Here is a 6,000-nt window from a genome sequence, read left to right as displayed (position 1 = left end):
AACAGGCGGTGATTGCACAACATTGTAAATGTACTAAGTGCCATTGAATTATACACTTTAAAATCATATTTTGTGTTATGCAAATTTTACTTCAACTAAAAAAATCTGAGGTTACAACCGGGGGGATCTCTGGCTTCCAGAAAGCCCCCAAAACTCTGCTCAGTGTCACCTCCTCCAGGGAGCCTCCACTCATTACCATGTCAACCCACCATGCCCCTTCCAGCACTTTGCATCTGTCCTCTTATTTGTCTTCAAACCTCTCATCATTCCCTGGCATAGTTCCATTCATTCATTCATTCATTCATTCATCCATTCGACAGAGGAGTTCACAATTATCATCAGGCCCATTTTCCAGGGAAGGAAGCTAGAGCTCAGAGCATTGGGGTTGCCCCATGGCACCAAGCTAGGTGAGTGTGGGGCTGGGCTGCACCCCCATCTCCATCCCGCCCTGGTTCCTTCTAGAGATGCCCAGTGGCCATTGCTGGGGTCTGCTCTGAATTGAGGAAGGTGTAAACAGTTCCCTCACTGTTACTGTTATACTGTTACTGTGTAAACAGCAGCTGGACGTCAGAAGAAGTTCTTGTGACTTCTGGTCCCTTAATTGCTTCAGTCCATTCACTTGTTCATCCCTTCACTCACTCATTTTACAAAGATATTTTTTAAAAAATATATTTTATTGATTTTCCACAGAGAGGAAGGGAGAGAGATAGAGAGTTAGAAACATCGATGAGAGAGAAACATCGATCAGCTGCCTCCTGCACATCTCCCACTGGGGATGTGCCCGCAACCCAGGTACATGCCCTTGACCGGAATCGAACCCGGGACCTTTCAGTCCGCAGGCCGACGCTCTATCCACTGAGCCAAACCGGTTTCGGCTACAAAGATATTTTGAGGTCTAACTATGTTCTGCTGGGTGCGGGAGTTACAATAAGCATAAAAGGTAAATATATAAACAAGGAGAGGTCACATGGTCATAGGTACTGAGAAGGAAATCAGGCAGGAAGCAGAGATGGCCTGGAGATCATGCAAATGAGGGTGAGGGTGGGGGAGTGAAGTGGGGGCTGCCCTATCGTCTCCTGGTTGTACAGGGAGGCGCCCTCTGAGGATGTGATATTTGAGCTGAAATTGGAAAGAGGAGGAGTCATGCACAATGAGATCAGGAGGAAGGGTGTCCCAGGTGGAGGGCACAGCATGTGCAAAGGTCCTGGGGTGGAAAGGGGCTGGACATATTTGAGGAACATCAAGGAGGATTCTGAAGCTCGAACAGGGTGAATGTGAGGGAGGGGTAGGGGAGGAGGCCAGGGAGATGAGCAAGGGCTGGGCCTCCTTAGGGATCACAGGAGTAGGTTCTATTCTAGGATGATGTGAATCATAGGAGAGTTTGAGCTGGGAAGTAACTTGGTGTGGTTGATAAGTTCTGGAATCCTTCCTGTGTCTGTTGTTGGGAGAAGGCACTCGGAGGTGATATGTCAGGGAAACCAAAGATGAGTTGGGCAGCCTCTGGGAGCCGCTGATGGCCTGCCTGAGTGGGGGAAGTGATCATGAGAAGTTGGTCAAGGGTTTGAGGGGAATGTTCTGGAGGCTGAAGGAGAAGAAGAGTCTAGGACAGGGGTGAGCAAACTTTTTGACTCAAGGGCCACAATGGGTTCTTAAACTGGACCGGTGGGCCGGAACAAAAGCATGGGTGGAGTGTTTGTGTGAACTAATATAAATTCAAAGTAAACATCATTACATAAAAGGGTATGGTCTTTTTCTTTTTTAGTTTTATTCATTTCAAATGGGCCGGATCCGGCCCGCGGGCCGTAGTTTGCTCACGGCTGGTCTAGAAGGCTCCTAGATGTTTGGCAGAGTTCCTCTGTGATTCAGGGAGACTTGGAGGGTACAGGGCAGGACTGAGGGCGGCCCTGGTGACTCATGTTCACATCTCCCATGACCTTGAACTTCTTTAGCAAAGATGTGCACAGGAACACACACAAACAGCCAGATGTCCATCTTCCCCCCAGAAGAAGGCAGGAAAAGGGAAAAATTAAAAAAGGCGGGGCTGGGTGGGCAGAAGGCTGAGTGAGACGTTTCAGCATTCTGTGGGAAGGAAGCAAGTTCGAGCTGGCCTGCACCTCCCCGCCCTGCTTCCTCTGACAAACGCTCTTAAAAGTCACTGCATCGTGCTGACAGGGCAACGCTTGCTGGACTCAGGCCCACACGGGATGTGGAGACAGTTCTTAGTTGAGTCAGCTGTTTCTGGATTGGAATCTCTGGTTTCCTGTATGAGCCTGGACACAGGAACGCTTTTCAAGAAATTGTTCGGGAGCTACCAGATTCCATGCGGAACAAAACACATGGTCCCTACCTCACACCACCCACAAAAATTCAGTGTTGGGTAAAGACTTTCTTACTCTGAGCCTCTTCTGGGAGATGGTCCTCACCTCCCAGGGCTGTTATGAGATGGGGTCCCAGTAAGCCTGTAGTGCAGCTGGCACTCAAACGGCTACTGCCATTATTATTATTCTTTCTTTAAAATTCTATGAGGCACTCACATGAAAAATCTAAATAAAGTCTGTCCATTGTATTGCTGTCAATTTTCTGGTTGTAATAATGTACTATATTCATGCAGGTGTTCCCACGGGTGGAAGTGGAGTAAAGGGTACCCCAGATCTCTTCACTCATTTTTTCAGCAGTTTTATTTATTATTATTATTTATATTTTTTGAAATTTATTTCAGAGAGGGAGAGGGAGAGATAGAAACATCAATGATGAGAGAGAATAATTAATTGGCTGCCTCCTGCACGTCCCCCACTGGGGATCAAGCCTGCAACCCGGGCATGTGCCCTTGATGGAATCAAACCCAGGACCAATCCACAGGTCGACGCTCTATCCACTGAGCCAAACCAGCTAGGGCTAACGTCCATCCTTTTAAAGTTCAATTGAATGGGTTTTTAGTATATTCACAAAGTTGTACAACCATCACCACTATCTAATTCCGGAATATATTCATCTCCATCCCCCACCCCCGAAAAGAAACTTCCCACTAATTAGCAATCACTTCTCATTCTCCTCTCCCCCTACCTTGTATCAGTCACTAATGTACTTTCTGTCTCTGTTGATTTGCCTATTTGAGGCATTTCATGTAAATGGAACCATATAATATGTGCTATTTTATTTTATGTCTGGCTTCTTTCGTTCAACATCATGTTGTTAAGATTCATCCATGTGGTCGAAACCAGTTTGGCTCAGTGGATAGAGCGTCGGCCTGGGACTGAGGGGTCCCGGGTTCAATTCCGGTCAAGGGCATGTACCTGGGTTGCGGGCATATCCCCAGTAGGAGATGTGCAGGAGGCAGCTGATCGATGTTTCTCTCTCATCGATGTTTCTAACTCTCTATCTCTCTCCCTTCCTCTCTGTAAAAAATCAATAAAATATATTTAAAAAAAAAAAGATTCATCCATGTGCAGCCTGTATCACTTTTCTTTTTAATTGATTTTAGAGAGAAAGGAAGGGAGAGGGAGAGGGAGAAAGAGAGGAAGAGGGACAGGGAGTGGACAGGGAGAGGGACAGGGATAGGGACAGGGAGAGGGAGAGGGACAGGGACAAGGAAAGGGAGAAAGAAACATCAATCAGTTGCCTCCCATACACATGCACAACCTGACAGGGAATCTTTTGGTGCACGGGACAATGCTCAACCAACTGAGCCGTACCAGCCAGGGCAGCCTGTATCATTTTTCATTCATTTTTATTTTTATTTTTTTAAAATATATTTTATTGATATTTTACAGAGAGGAAGGGAGAGAGATAGAGAGTTAGAAACATCGATGAGAGAGAAACATCGATCAGCTGCCTCCTGCACATCTCCTACTGGGGATGTGCCCGCAACCCAGGTACATGCCCTTGACCGGAATCGAACCTGGGACCTTTCAGTCCGCAGGCCGACGCTCTATCCACTGAGCCAAACCGGTTTCGGCCATTTTTATTTTTTATCCTCGCCCGAGGACATGTTCATTGACTTTAGAGAGAAATGGGAGTTTTCCAAATTGAAGTTGGGAACTGAGAGTGAACTCAACTTTATAAAATCTAATAAACAATAAAATAAACATAATTTAAAAATGAAAATGAATGCATACTCATTTGTCTGCATGATCTGAAGGAGTGTTTACTTTTGGGCCCTTCGAAGCCCACCGTGATCCACACCGGGCTCACCCAGGCTGACTCTCGGCTTCAGGACATTGTTCACGTCCACCACGACAGGGTTGTAACCGCATGTCAGTCCCTCTGGTCTTCAGGAGGACGGAGAAATCGGGGAATTCGGGCCCCCTGCACTCCTAGCTGGTGCCCGTGCGGATAACAGAAGGTCAAGGCCAGACCTGACTGAGGACCTTCCCCAGGACCTGCTTTCTCCCATTCAGGCTGGGCTCGTTCTGGCCTCTTCTCCCCGTGTGGCCGGCACATGGCGCTGGCCGGTTGCCACAGAGAGTGAGGAGGACAACGCTCTCATCTGAAAATAAATCATGACCCTGAATGGGTAAACAAGAAACTAGGGCGGAAGAGGGGGTGTTGGGGGGGGGGGTGCGGGCGCTGAGGGGAAAGAGAATTGTGTCTTTCCTGGGAAGATGAATGCAGCTTCTGAGGCTGGTCTCCCCGTGCTGGGCCCACAGCCACATGGTCTATCTCTGCTGTGCCCCCAGCTGTTCCTAAGCGCCTGGTACCCGCTGTACCTTTGCTGCGGAGTCCTGACTCCTGGGCCTGACACCTCTCCCAACGTGGACCCCATTGTCACTCAGAAAAGTCTCTTCTTTGCACTTTTAATGTGGATCTTGCTTTTTGTAGAACCAGCGTGACCTCTAACTGTTTGCTGAGTGCAAGATGCTCTCTACCGGTGGCCCATCTTACAGAGGGAAGCGGAGAGGGCAGGAGTGGAACTCAGTGGCAGGTCCAGAGGTGCTTCCCAGGCCTGATGGATGGTGATGTGAAGCCGGAGGCCTTTGAAGGGGTGAATGTCTTGCTCAAAAGCAAGATGTGTATAGCTCAGGGGTGAAGACTTGATTTTGGGTCTGTTCCTGCTCCTTCTGGGAACAGCATCTTGGCGTGTACAGGGCTGACCCTTTCCCCTCTCAGGGAGGGTCACCCAGTGAATGAATGAGTGAACCAACAGATAGATGGGTGGAGGCTACTGAGAAACGGTCAGGGAGACACTGCAGGGACTCATGGCAGCCTGTGAGCCGGGCTCTGGGAGGAAATAGTCTCCATTCAAATCTGGTGCTTTTTTTTCTTCTTTCTTTTTTCTCCTAAGACCACAGCTGCCTCTGAAACAAAGACCGACAATTGCCGCCAGCATGTGCTTCATTTTTACTTCCCTTGAATATTCTTCAGTGGGTTTTCTTTTTAAACGGCACTGGCGAGCTGTCTCGGTGTAATGAGGCACGTGGCTGGGGAGGAGCAGGAAGAGCACCCCTTTTCCCAGGCAGACATTTTGGAGTAGACCTGCCTTCTCTTTGCTCAAATACAGCTGAAAGTCCCTGTAGCTGGGCATCTGTCTACATTTTACAACAGTCCTACAAAAACCACACCCTCCTTTGCTTTTATCCTCCAGGATCAAACTCCTTTCTCCAAAGCTCCGTCATACTTCACATCCGAAGTCCCCTCAGATTTTCCCGTCCTCCCCCTGTTTGCTTTGTCCCCGGGGTTCACCAGCACAGCAAGGCTCCTGACACCTCTGTGGACATCAGGACTCACACCCTGGGTTGGCCCCGTGGTTTGTCTCATGGAGCAGAGGGGCACCAGTGTTCAAAGGCACCGGCCCAGCTAGGGTGACAAAAAGGCTGGAGCCTGGTGCAAGCCCTGTAGAAAGTAGCTTGGTGATCTTCAAAAGGTAAAACACAGAGCTACCATATGATTCAGTAATTCCACTCTTAGGTATAGACCCAGGAGGATTTATAACAGGGGAGAAAACCAAAACTTGTGCACCGTAATTAGAGCAACTCCATCTACACCCAAAAACAACCCAAATGC

Source organism: Myotis daubentonii, chromosome 5, assembly GCF_963259705.1.
Source record: "Myotis daubentonii chromosome 5, mMyoDau2.1, whole genome shotgun sequence".
Taxonomy (NCBI): Eukaryota; Metazoa; Chordata; class Mammalia; order Chiroptera; family Vespertilionidae; genus Myotis; species Myotis daubentonii.
Note: the sequence above shows the minus strand (reverse complement) of the source record.